This window comes from Cavia porcellus, unplaced genomic scaffold, assembly GCF_034190915.1.
Source record: "Cavia porcellus strain 051 isolate PalLab524CR breed Dunkin Hartley unplaced genomic scaffold, mCavPor4.1 scaffold_3, whole genome shotgun sequence".
Lineage (NCBI taxonomy): Eukaryota > Metazoa > Chordata > Mammalia > Rodentia > Caviidae > Cavia > Cavia porcellus.
This window is the reverse complement of record NW_026947486.1, coordinates 4,710,609-4,725,512: the sequence shown is the minus strand read 5'-3', so window position 1 is coordinate 4,725,512 and position 14,904 is coordinate 4,710,609. Positions and strand designations below refer to the sequence as shown.

The 14,904-nt window shown below is 34.2% G+C and overlaps 1 pseudogene; it reads right to left on the bottom strand.

The window, feature by feature from the left end:
• LOC100727111 (elongation factor 1-alpha 1-like) overlaps positions 1-12,124 on the bottom strand; it is a 73,918-nt pseudogene extending 61,794 nt beyond the window's left edge.
• Between the last annotated feature and the right edge of the window lie 2,780 nt (positions 12,125-14,904).

Genomic DNA, 14,904 nt, shown 5'->3' with positions numbered 1-14,904 from the left:
ACCACTGTGGAGATTAGTGTGGAGATTCCCCCCAAAATTAGAATTAGAAGTCCCATTTTCTCAATTATCCTGCTTTTGTGCATTTTCCTAGAAGAATTGAAAGCATCATATCACATTGATATATGTGCACAAATTTTTATAGTAGTACAATTTATAATAGTCAAATATTAGAAGTAACCCACATACCCATCAATTGAGGAATCGATAAAAAAGATGTATAATTTTTATAGAATGGAATACTACTCAGCTATAAAGAAAGATTACATCAAGGCTTTTATAGATAAATGCATGTGACTTGAGACCATACTCAGAAGTGAAATAAATCAAACTCACATGTGTATTGTTTCCATAGTGTAAGAAACTGGAAGAGCAAATACAATTCAAAGTCTACAATAAATATTGTATAAGAAACTGGATAAGAAACTGCTTAATGTGTAAAAGTAACTGTAAAAGCAGAAATAAGGAAAGAAGAAAGGGAAAAAGAAAAAAAATACAATTTTTTATATATATTCATAAAATAGCTAAGATGACTATGATACTAATTCTATTAGTTCTTGGACAAGAATAGTTAATACTCATATGATTACATCAAATTCACTTGCCTATATCTGGTAATATAACCAACACTTTTGAAAATAACATTATGCATTATAACAGTCATTGTTAAATTCCTATCATGTTGTATTGAAAGCCTATATTGTTACTGTTTTCAGTTAGTTGTATTTTTTTGTCTCGGTTGCTGTTTTTTTCTTGTCTGCATTTTTTTCTCTTTTAACTAAAGAACTAAAGAGGGCTCAAAAATTTGTTTAAAATTTAATTAAATGGAAATCTATCTTTGTAAATAAGGAGAAGAAGAGGGTAGAGGAATGGGAAGGGGAAAAAGATAAATCAAGTTATAACATGTTCAGGTATAAATTCCCTATGATGAGTGTGATCACTGCATATACCTAAATATTACCAATAAAATTAATTAAATTTGAAAAAGAGAAAATAGCCTTTGTGATAGCCCAGGAAATCTTACACTTTTTTTCTTCCATTTTGGTCATTTACTTCCTGAGCCTCTGAACTAATACAATAAGTCAGTAGGGAAATTTGAGTAATAGTGTATTCTGTGGCAAAACATATGGGCCTTCATACCTAGATTTTATAAATTTTCCATTTGAATAAAAAAAGGCAGAGGTTTGAGTGTTGACAAAATGCTGCTGTCTATGGGCTGTTATTTCCTTTTCTTAATTACTACAGATAATTTTTGTGAATTATATTATCAAATGATCATTTAAATTTGAAATTAGGTTAGATGATGATGATGATGATGATGATGATGATGATGATGATAATTATGATAATAGAAGCTCAGGTAAAGTGACTTGTGCAAGGTAATTCTTTCAGTAAATGTCCCAGGTGAGATGTAAGAAAAGGTCATATACTAAATTTTTATTATTTACTCATAGTCAAAATTCAGCTTGTAAATTAGTGTTATATATATTTGCTGAGTATGAGTTAAAGTGTGTAATATTTGGATTCTGTTTTATGGTGGTTAATATTTCAAAAATACAATATGTGCTATATATACTACATGATGAGCATAGAACTTATTCACACTCTTCTAATACTTTTACCAAGGTGTTTGGGAATAAAACCTGTTGCACTCCATTTGTGTATAAATCTCTTTAGTTAAGGAATCCTGGGGCTAGCAGAAATCTGAAAAGTGTACAACAAAATAAGAATCTTAAAAAGATAATTTGCTATGGATTCAATTTATATTCAGAAAATTATTTCGTTTCTTCTGGAGACTGAGATTGTGACTTTCTGTTTCTAGATTGGTTTAGGAACTGATTATGCTGGATAATTTCTACTTACATATTTTCTCTCTTTACCTGTTCTAGACATTAGTGAAAATCACAGAGATTTCATGATTATGTGAAGTAATTTGAATAAGGAAAAAGCAAGCTGAGAGAGATCAATGCTTATCATCTGACTGACATTTCCTGGTTTCTCATCCATACCTAATCTGTAATTGTAAGCCATGCAACATGTTACCAGTGTATGGCCTTGCCCTGATAGAAAATTGGATCACTTCTTTATTCCTTTATTTTGTGAAATGAATGTTGAACATTATACGGTATATTACTGCTGTGACTGCATCCCTCAGATATCTTTTTATCATATACATATATAACTTAGTGTTCCTTTGGTATGACTTCATTTCCAACAACCAGTGACTTGGGCTTTTGTCTGCACATGCCCCCCACTAATAGTGTCTAAGGATTTATTCCCTTTTAACTGGTAGGACATCAGGTTAAAGTCTTAGAATCCACAAGAATTTCCCTAAGGTCACATCCTTGCCTGATTTCCTCGTGTTGCTTTCCCTGTTCCCCATCTATTTTACTGGGCAGCTCCACCCCTCTTCAGAAGTAATTTCCTCAGTAGTAATTTCTTAATAAATCACATGCACAGGACTGCTCATCTCAGATACATTTATAACCTAAGAAAAACACCTCCCAAACCTAAGGCACTATGTTTAACAATGAGAATGACTGTTGCTTTCAAAGAGGCAATTGAATAATCACAGTATTGTTTGGTATAATTTAGCTAGTGTATATTATGTAATACTACTGAAAAGAGAGTGAGTATCATTAGAATTCTCTGCAGAGAATTTAACATTTAAGAAAATTCTTGAATGATAACTGAATAAATTGGTATTCACCAGGATGAAATGAAGGGCATTTTAGGGAAAGGGAGCATGCTTTGTTTTAATAATAGTTTTCCTGGAAATTGTTTTTTGCAGTTTTCATTTTATTCTGGAGCCAAAGTTTAATAAAGACATATGGAAGATTTCCCCTGTGAAAACTAAAAAGGGAGGATCCTTCTCTGAACTATACAAAAACCTTTCCTAGTATCTAATTCAGAATTTAATACAGATTATTGGATAGACAAGTTTTTGGGTAATTGAGCCCAGAGAAGAATGAATTCTGGCTTTTTTTTATGTTTCTCCCATGCTTCCAAAGCTTAAATTAGTTAAGCGATCTGCATATAGAAGAATGAAATGTTCTTATTTTTAATGTAAAATTTAATAAAGGTAGCATTTAATGAATCTCACTGAACATCATTAAGTCCCTATTCTGTTTGAGGCACTTGCTGTGTTCTGATTATGAACTGCAGTCATTAGGAGCTTGAGATTTATAATTGGTAATTTAATATGCACTCAGCAGCCAATTGTGTGACTTTGAGGAAGTTACTTACCTCCATGAAATAAAAATAGTACATATTAAAGAGAATACTGTGAAGATTATATGAGTTAATTCTAGAAAATTTAAACTTTACACTTTGGCACATAGCTAGTGCTCAATAAGTATTATCTGTCCTGGTGTTATTGTTATGGCTGGGGTGGTTGTTTCCATTACTATATTCCTCACCAGAGTTCAGCCACAGGTTTTTTTTTTTTTTTTTTTTTTGCTGTGGCTGATTTATAATGTGTTTCATTCTTCTAAAGTATTAAGAAGAACAGATGCTCATAACATACTATTTATGAAAACTCTGACATTCCAATCTACTAAATGCTTTGTTTCCTCCTTCATCTAAAAAATGAAGAATTCTGAGTATTGATGAGAGAAATTCATGTATAATTTGTTGACTTCTCTTTATTGAATAACTTTGGAGATATTCAGTGTAACACAAATCATAACTGTCTGGTGAAAACATTTGCCCTAGCATACAAGGAATGGTAAATGCCTTTTATATAGTAAAAATCAAATTTAAAGTTATTCAGTCAAAAACTTGATATTGTACATTGCATCGGTCATTGTAAGCTGTCTTAATTACTTTTCTCATTGCTGACAAAAAGCACCCAATACCCAAAGTTAAAGGAGGAAAAGTTTATTCAGCTCACAGTTCATAGGGTTTCCAGTCCATAATCAGCTGTCTCTAAAGTGGGGTGGCATTTCAGAGGAGAAACAGTTAATGCTGAAAAGAGTTAGCAAAGTAACAAGGGACAACAACAGCTCTTTCTTTGCCTGATATCTTATCCAGCTACTTAGAGTGAGTAGCATTCACACACTTAATTCCAGTATCTTTGATCCTAGGATTGTACCATGAATCAATTCCAGCACACACATTGTAAATTCAGTCACCTCTGCAAAAGCCTCGCCTACAAATACAGGAACTTTTGAGGAGACATCTAAACATAAGTCATAACATTTCACCCCATCCTCCCAAACAGTCATGCACATCCTTTTATTCAAAATGAATTTAGCCTATCTTTATGAGTTGCCAAAGTCCTAAAAGTTTCAGCATTGCTGAAAAGTACAATTCAAAAGGCTCTTCTGAGATTTAAGGCAAATTCTTAATTGCAAAACTTTGTAAATATGAAAATAACAGTTAAGCAATTCCAACATTCACTGGCATAAGATAGACAATTCCACTCTAAAAGGTACAATTAGGAGAATTCAAAGGAATGGGAACAATGAAAATCCAAAATCCAGTAGGTCGAACTGCTAACTTAAATCTTGTAGTTCCATGTGCAGCATCTGAGTCAATGTTTGCCATGGTGTGAACTTCAAAAAGCTTGAGGGATCCACCCATATGGCACTTCTGGTGTTTGTAGCTCCCATGGTTTCTGTCTTGGATGAATTTTGCTTTCCCTTGTGCTTTTCCTCAAACAACTGACATTCTAAGATTCTCTAAATTTCTGGTGTCTCCCCTTCACCTTTGGCTTTATATTCACAGTTTCACACATTGCTCTCTCAGGAGCACACTGCAAGACCTCCCAAGCCTTTTTCTAATCTCTGCTTGGAAGCCTTACTGGCTAAAACAAGCACCAAGGATAATTCCAATGTTTGTTGCCAGGTGGAGCAGTAACCAGGCTTCCCTTCTCTCTTGGCTGTAGCAATCGATGTGTCCATGAACCAAATCCCATGAAACAACTTCCCTAGGCCACCTAGAGAATATGGTTCTCTAAGGCTTTCTTATCAAAGCAAAGTCTTTCACTTCTGCAATTTTGTGGCTACAAAGGTGGAGTCTTGCTGGTTTTTATAATGTTCTCAAGCCATGTTTCCTATTTTCCTCTTTGGAAACATTTGACTTTTTCTTTGACTCTTTTCAACAATCATTTTCCCCTCTGTTCCATCTTTGCAGGCTGCAAGTTTGCTGGAGTTTTCTTTCTGGCCTAACTCAAAATCTTGTAAACCATTCTACTGGGCTCTTTCTTCTTTTTTTCTCAACATAAATCTGGCTAAAAACTGCTAACAGTAGCCATGCTACCACCTCAACATTAAACTGTCTTGTAAATTGTTCTGTGAAATAGTCTGACACTCTTAACCATAGTCTAACAAAGTCTCTGAACACAAGCAAATTGCAGACAAACTTTCTGCCAAGCCATAACACACACCTGGAGTTCAATAACCAGTGTAGTCCTTCTTCCCAGCAGAATATTCCTGAACCTGGTCTTTACTTCCAGGATTTCTATCAGTTTTCTGTTCTTCTGAACTCTAGCTAGAATTTCCCATTAAGCACTGCCTAAGGTATTCCAGTTCCACAGTTCCACAGGCATTTCCAAACCTTTCCAAACACTTTCCATGAGTTACCTCCAAAGACTCCTGCACCACATGGTCAGGTAATTTGCATTTCGCAGGTATAGTAATGATCCCTCTTCTCTGGTACCAAATTCTGTCTTAGTTACTTCTCTTGTTATTGAAACAAAATACCTGAAACTCAAAGTTAAAGGAGGAAAGGTTTACTTATCTCACAGTTGTAGAAGTTTCATTCCAAGACAGAGTGGTATGGAAGACTTGCATTGCAGAGGAAAAACAGTTCATGGCATGCAAGAGGTGGCAAAACAACTAGGAATGACCACAGGTCTTTCTATGCTTATATCTTATCCAGGATACTTAGGGAGGGTAGAACTCATATAATAAATCCTACTTTCATTGATGGTAACATTGCACCATGAAGCATTTCCAGCACCACACATTCTAGATCAAGGCACCTCTGAAAAATTCCAATCTATTACCACATAAGCCTTTGGGGGACATCTAAAAACAAGCTATAATGAAATTAGATGTCTTCAAATTTGAAAATAGAACATAAAATTTCTGCACATTTAATTCCGTTCTGTAATTTTGAAAAATGGTCATTAGGTTTTGTTTTGTTTCAAATAGTATACTAGTTATAATTTTAAGATGTGTAATTTTTTTGAGACAAGAATTTCCCAAAACTGAAACCTTTCAAGTGTTTTCTGGTTAAAATGTGTAAGTTAGTAACTTGAAAGCAGAGAATCGCAATGATTATTTACTCAAGATTTTAATGTGAAATACATGAACCACACTTTTAAAAATTTTATTTGGTGTAATAATCATGCCTGTTCCAACTTCAACATAATCTACTGCATATAGTAATTAGAAGACAAAAATGGGAATTTCCTTGCATTTCTTTTTGCATTGTTATCTGTGTGTTTGCAGAATATAATTATTACACTTCTCATGATGAGTTGTTATATGCACATAATTTATCTTAATTTTTTGAATTTTATTTAAAGAGAAAAAAAGCAAAACAGAAAACGGGTAAAAATAATACCCAATTTCAAAAAAATAAAAAGTAAGAAATCACTATTTGATAAATTATATGTTGTCCTCTTAGAAATAGTTGTTCAAGTTACAAAATTAAAGCATACAGAGTGGACATTCAAACAGCAAGATTACAGACAGTTCTGTTCAAGGATCAAAAAAACCCCATGGTTATCAATCCTACACACTTAAAGATGCATGCACTCATATATCCTTTAGAGCACTTTCTTTTCCTCTGTTTTTTTTTACAATAGCAATTGCACATTTTGGGTTTTATTATTCCTATAGTTATTACTTTTGCACTAGAGACACAACGTGATATTTATAAATATGATTATTTTGTATTTCACTAAAGAAAATAGCCTCTATTGCCTCCATTTACCTGCTAAAGCCTCAAAATCATCCTTTTTATAGCTGAGTAATATTCCATTGTATAAAAATGCCACATCTTTTTCTTCCACTCTGTGGCTGGTGGGCATTTTGATTGTTTCCAAGATTTAGCTATTACAAATTGTACTGCTATAAACATAGGTGCACATATATCACCATGATATGACCTTTTCAGTTTTTCTAGAGGAGGGAAATAGCTGGATTGAATGGAACTTTCAATCCTAATCTTCTAATCTCCATACTAATTTCCATAGTGGCGGCAGTGGTCTACACTTCCACCACCAGTGGAACAGTGTTCCTTTTTCTTGTAGTCTCACCAAAATTTGTTATCAGTTTATTTCTTGATGGCAGCTATTCTTTCCAGAGTGGAAATCTTAATGCTGTTTTAATTTGCATTTCACAAATGACCAATAAGGGTGAACATTTCTTCATGTATTTTTTTTTTTTTTTTGCCATTTGCAATTCTTCATCTGAGAACTCTGTTCATCTCAGATGCCCATTTTTGGAGAGAGTCTTTCAATTTGGGGTTCTTGGTGTTTTTCAGTTCTTTATATGTTCTGGATATGTCCAGTATCTGAGGGGTAGGTGGCTAAAATTCCTTACCAGTCTATGGATTTTCTTTTCACTCTGTTGATTTCTTTTGAAGTGCAAAAACTTTTTAATAACATGAGATCCCAGTTGTTGATTCTTTGAAGTTTTTCCGTGCAGTTTGAAATTTGTTCATGAATTCTCTGCCTGCCCGTATGTCTCCAAGACTTCTACCTATTTTGTCTTCAAACAAATTTAGTTTTTCTGTATTAATATTTAGGTCTTTGATTCATTTAGATTTTAGTTTTGTGCATGGTGATAGGCATTTGTATAATTTCAGTCTTCAGCATGTGGAAAGCCAATTTTTACAACACCATTTATTAAAGACTCTACCCTTCTTCCAGTGAACATGTTTAGCCCCTTTGTCAAATAGAAGGTGTCTGAGTGTCTTTGTAGTTGCGTTTGTATCTTCTAATCTGTTCCATTGATTCTCAGGTCCATTTCTTTGCCACTACCATGCTGATTTTATCATTGTGGCTTTGTAGTATATTTTCAAGTCCAGAATTGAGATGCCTCCTGCCTTGCCTTTATTGCCCAGAATTGCCTTTGCTATTCTAGGTTTTTTCTGTACCCAAATGAAATTCAGGAGTGTTTTTATAGATCTGTGAGGCATGTTAATGATATTTTGATTGGGATTGCATTAAATATGTCTAAGAGTTTTGGTAGTATGGCCATTCTCACAAAGTTGGTTCTTCCTAGCCAAGAGCAAGGAATATCTTTCCATTTTATAACATCCTCTTCAATCTCCCTTTTTAGCATAGCGTCATTTTCAGCATATAGGTCTTTTATAGTCTTAGGTTGATTCCTGAGTATTACATTTTTTAGATGCTATTATGAAGGGCAATATTTCCATAATTTCTCACTTGGTGAGTTTTTTGTTTGTGTACAGGAATACCACTGATTTTTGAGCCCTGACTTTGTATCCAGCTATACTGCTGAATTTGTTTATTACCTCTAGTAGCCTTTTAATGGAGTTTTTTGGGTCTTCAATATATATACTGTCATGTCACCTGCAAATAATGTTAATTAAACTTATTGCTTTCATATCTTTATTTCTTTTATTTCTCTCTCTTGTCTGATTGCTCTGGCTAATATTTCTAGAACTATATTGAATAGGAGTGGTTATAGACATCATTGTCTTGTTCCTGATTTTACAGTGAAAGCTTTTAGTACTTGTCCATTTAGTATACAGCTGTTCGTTGGCTTGTCATAGATGGCCTTCATAAGATTGAGGTAGACATGGTGTATTCTGAGTTTCTGAAGGGTTTTTATCATGAACATGTATTGGACTTTATCAAAAATTTTTCTGCATTTATTGAGATGACCACGTGGTTTTTATTTTTGGTTCTGTTGGTGTGGTGTGCTACATTTACTGTTTTGCATATGTTAAACCATCCTTACATTCCTAGAATGAATCCTACTTGGTCAAGATGTTTAATCTTGATGATTTACTGCCTTCTATTTGCTAGTATTTTGTTGGGAATCTTTGCATCAATGTTCATTAGTGAAACTTTCCTATAGTTGTCCTTTTTGGTTGGGTCTTTCTGTGGTTTTGGTATCAGTAATACTTGCCTCTAGGAATGATTTAGGGAGGATTACTTCCTTTTCAATTTCATTGAAGAGTTTAAATAATATTTGCAACAAATAGTTTCAAAATTTTTTGTAGAATTCAGCTATGCAGCCATCAAGACCTGAGCTTTTCGTTGTTGGTATATTTTTAATTATGTTATCAATTTCAATAGCTGATATTGCATTGTTCAAAATTGCTATAGCTTCTTGGTTGAGCTTTTGTAGTTCATATATTTCTAGAAATCTTTCGATTTCCTCTGTGTTTTCCACTCTATGTGAGAAGAGATTTTGAAAGTGGGTATTCAGAATTCTTCGAATTTGCATGGGACCTGTAGTAATTTACCACTTTTCATTCCTTATTGCATGAATTTGGATTTTTTTCTTTCTTTTTTTACAAGGTTAGATAGAGGTATGTCAGGTTTTTTTTTTTTATTCTCCCAAAAAAACCCAGCTTTTTGACTCATTAATTCTTTGTATTTTTTTTTTTTGTTTCAATTGCACTGACTTTTGCTCTAATCTTTACAAGTTCTTCTCCTCTATGAGCTTTGGGCTTAACTTGCTCTTTTTCTAGAAGCTTTAGATGAAGCATTAGGTTGTTTATTTGTGCTTGTAAAGTTTTCTTAATATGACAATTTATTGCTATATATTTCCTGCTTAAGACTGCTTTCATTGCATCCTACAGATTATAGTACATTGTTTTTGCATTTTCATTGAATTGTAGGTTTTGCTTTGTTTCTTCTTTAATTTCATCTGTAGCCCACTGGTTGTTCAAAAAGGATGTTATTTAATTTCCTTGTATATGCAAGTTTTGCAATTTCTTTTGCCACTAATTTCCAATTTCAGTGGGCTATGGTCAGATATTATGCATGGGATAATTTCAATACCTTTGCATTTACTTAAGAATGTTTTATAGGTTATTATATGATCTATTTTGGAGAATGTCCCATGTGCAACTGAGAAGAATATATATTCTTCTGTGAAATAATTTGTAAATATCTACTAAGTCCATTTGCTCATACTTATGATTCAATTCTATTATTTCTTTGCTGACTTTTTGTCTAGTTGATCTATCTCTTTGTGACAATGGAGTATTATTGTCCCCTGTTATAATTGTTTTCTTGTGTATTTTTCTTATACAGTTGTTTGCTATTGTATTTGGTGCATATATATTTATAATTGTTAATTCTTCCAATTGAATTTTTCCACTAATGAGTATGTAGTGACCTTTTTTATCTCTTTTAATCATTTTAGGTTTGAAGTTCATGTTGTATGTGCATAGAATTGTTACCCCTGCTTTTTTTCTGGATTTCTGTTGCATGGAATACTGCTTTCCATCCTTTGACTTTTAACCTATAAGTTTCCTTTTGGGTCAGATGTGTTTCTTGCATACAACATACTGTGGGACCATGTTTCTTGATCCATTCTGTCAACCTATTTTTCTCGATAGGTGAATTGAGGTCATTTACATTTATGGATATAACTGATATGCACTGGTTCCAGTTGTTTGAATTTTGCTTTTCTCCCTTGTTTAATTGCTTATCCTACCTGGTGATTCCTTTCAGTTATTGTTCTAGAGATTGTGGTCATTTTTATCTCTATCTAGAATGTCTTTCAATACCCTTTCTAGAATTGTCACCAAATCTCCATGTCTATAATTTTTGTGTTGTCTGAGGCCCCAGCATGTCCTTGGTGTGTCCCTGTGTGTCTCCTAAGCACTTTTGATTTTATCCAAGTTGGGGTAGTCCCTACTGACACATTCCTCACCCTTCCTGATGTTCTCTGTGCATAGGAAGGAGTCACCCACACTATTGCCAGACTCATCAAAACCTTATAGTTAGAGGAAGCATTACTATTGGCCTTATTTACCCAATGTACACCTCTATTTTAGGGGCATACTCACCAAACTGACTGGAGCCTGCTGAGATCCTCTGTTTGGGTGAGGCAGTTACTGAATCTCCCATCAAGCTAGCAAGGTTAATCCTCTGTAGTCCAAGGTTCTGGGAAAAAGTGTGGGAGCTGAAGATCAAAAGCAGTATTAGATTAAGGAAGTAGAGAGTGTCCTCAAGGGGCCAACAGTTGTCCTGGGTCCAGGCAAACATGAGACACATAAGAAGCACACTGCAGTGCCATAGGTGGTCCTAGGCCAAGGGGCAGGCCGGTGGCATCAGTTTGGGCAACTGCATGGCATGCAATACATATGTTTATGTGGCATACATGGCCCTGGGCCAACAGAGGGCACTGCTCTGGGCACCCACGGGGCATGTGGAAAGTGTCGTATGGTAGCATATACAGTGGTGGGCCTAAAGTTGGGCTGGTAGTGTCAGTCCTGGTGTCAAAGGAGTGCTGTCTTCTTTTCATATCCTGTATCACTTTTACGGTTTTGTTCTAATTGGGTTCAGTCTGTTTCATCCTGTTTGGTTCTATTATCTCCAAAACAGAACTTAAAAAATTAAAAATAAACCAATGGCGCTGCATCCTTAGGAAATCTTTTGAGTGCACAAAGTCAGGGAAAAAGCTTAACAAGCTGAAAATTTGAAAACTGCCATGCTGATGCATTCTACTCTTTGCAACCCTTGATTTAATGACAAATCTTCCAAAAGACATTGGAAAGTGCCCTAGTACAGGACTTCAGGCAGTGAAGAAGGTGAATGTGAGAGAACTTGGTGGTGATCTCTTACACGTATTGAAGTTGGAATTCAACTGATTGTTGAAGTTGTGGGAAGAATGAAAGAGAAGCACCAAAGTATAGTGATCACAGTATGCTGAGATCTTCTGTTTGGGTGAGAGGTCACTGAGTCTCCCTTCAACTCTGTACAATTAATCCACTGCAGTTCAAGGCCTGGGAGGCAGAGTGAGAGCCAAAGATCAAGTACTTTGTTTGGTAGATATGGAGGGTCACTGAGGGCAGTAGACATTGGCGCAGTGTTCCTCAGGGACAGGGGATCACAACAGAAGCCCAGTGGTGTGGAAGAAAGGTCCAAGGGCCGAATGGCTTTCTTCAGGGCTGGTGAGGACATAATTTAAGTTTTATAGCCTTTTCTCCTCTTATTCTTCACTCTACCTCATTCTCTTAGTTGTTTTCCCTTTTAAAAAAGATTTGTTTTCCTTCTTTCAGTTATATGTTATTTTGCTTTTTAATTTGTATGTATTTTTGGCTTGTCCTGTAAGAGAAACCTTGTGATATTTGAGCGTGTGTCTGATATATTTCACTTAACATCATGGACTTAAAACATGTCCATTTTCCTATAGATGTCTTGAATTTATCCTTATTTATGACAGAATCATACTACTTTGTGTGTAAATACAATTTCTTTGCTAAATCATCTATTGAAGTACATATAGGCTACTTCAAGATTGAGCTATTATGATTTGTATTTTTTTCTTTTTTAAAAAATTTTACTTAAAGAGAAAAAACAAAACAGAAAAAGGGTACAAGTAATACAGAATTTCAAAAAATAAACAATAAGAAATCACTAGTTAATAGATTACATTTTGTCATCTTAGAAATAGTTGTTCAAGTTACAAAATTAAAGCATACAAAGTGGACATTCAAACAGTGAGACTGCAAACAGTTCTATTCAATGATCCAATCAAAACTTAGTAATATGGTTATCTATCTTACACACTTAAATATATATGCAATTATATCCTTTAGAACCCTTTCTTTTCCTCTCTTTTTTACAATAACAATTACACATTTTGTATTTTATTACTCCCACAGTTCTTATTACTGTTTTTGAAGAGAATAAAACCAAATGTGACAAAACAAAACAGAGTCAGTCAAAACAAAACGATGGATATAGTACCTAGTGTACAAACAGAATACAAGGTAATAAACAATGGTTACCGTAATGCCTCTTGCTATCTTAAAAAAATTGCCTATATCATCAGGTATAGTAAAACTGAACAAAATAGTACAGAAAAAAGCAATGAAACTGAAACACTGGAGACACTGTAGGACTTCAAAAGAAGACAATAGTCAGAATGGGCATCCTGGTGAATCTTACTGGCTTCAAAGTAGTTGCCTGAACCCTCAAACTTGATACTATCAAACAAAACAGAATAGGGTAAAATCAGTCAAAACAAGATGGTGAGAACAACACAGGGCTTCAAATCAAGTTAATATGAAATAAAAATGGTTACTATAATATATCCTGCTATATTTTAAAATATTTTTCCCTTAATTAAAAAAAATAAATAAATAAAGGAGATTGAGATAAAAGAGGAAATAGCAACACAACAGCACAGGTCAGAACAGAACAATTTAAGCAACCTAGTATTCCACCACAAGATAAACTGACATAAAAGTAGTTAGGATAGTGTCTCTTTACTTGAAATATTTGAGTATAACTTGGTATACTATAGCATCAAACATATCAAGACATTGTAAAACCACTCAAGAGAATGAAAGTCTTACAGGGTATTTAGAACCAACTAACAGAAAATGAACAATGGTTTCTATATTGTCTCCTTGTCTTTTAAAACTTATGTTTGTACTTTCACATATAATCCAATAAGATACTACATGATAAAACCAATGGAGACAAAAAAACAAAAACTGGATGAGACTTCAAAACAAGATGATATTAAATCAGCACTAGCTATTATGATGTCGTGTTTCTTCAAAATAGCTGTCCATACCATCACAGACAACACAATAAAACAACCCAGAATAAAACCATTCCAATTAATGAATAAAAACCTTATAATGCTTCAAAGCAATATAATGGGGAATCATGGTTACCACATACTTTTATGTATTCTTACCACTTCTTACACTACAGAAACTATTCAATACTTATACATGTGGGTTTGATTTATTTCACTTATGAGTATGGTCTCAAGCTGTGCCCATTTATTTATAAATATCTCAATGTGATCCTTCTTTATAGCTGAATAGTACTCCATTGTATATAAATACCAGAACTTTTAATCCATTCCTCAGTTGATGGACACTTAGATTGTTTCCAAGATCTGACTATTACAAATCGTGCTGCTATTAACATGGGTGCACATATATCACTGTGGTATGATGCTTTAAGTTCTTCTGAGAATATGCCTAGGAGTGGAATAGCTGGAACAAATGGGACTTCCAATCTCAGCTTTCTGAGAAATCTCCAGACTGACCTAATGATTGCACCAGTATACACTCCCAGCAACAGTGCCGGATAGTTCTTTTTTCCCCACAGCCTCTCCAGCATTTGTTTGTGGTGGTTTTCTTGATCCCGCACATTCTTTCAGCAATGGGATGGAATCTCAGTGTGTTTTTAGTTTGTATTTCTCTAATGAGTAATGATGATGAACGTTTTTCATGTATTTATTTATCATTTGTATGTCTTCATCTGAGAGTTTTACATTCATCTGAAATGCCCATTTTTTTATTGGATCTTTGAATTTTGGAGGTCTGATTTTTTTTTTTACTTCTTTATATGCTTGAGACAGAGGTCCTTTGTCTGAGGGACAATTCACTAAGAATTTTCCCCAGATGGTTGGTTTTCTTTTCACTGTGCTGGGGATTTCTTTTGACATGCAGAATCTTTTTAATAAGAGGTGATTCCAGTTATTGATTCTGGGAAGTTTTTCCCATGTGGTTTGAGTCCTGTTCATGAATTCTCTACCTAACCCTATGTCTTCAAGTTTTTTTTTACCAATTTGTCTTTCAATAGATTTAGTGTTTCTGTTTTAATATTCAGATCATTAATCAATTTAGATTTAACTTAGTACATGGTGATAGGCATGGGTCTAGTTTCAGTTTTTGGAATATAGAGAGCCAGTTTTTCCAACACCATTTATTAAA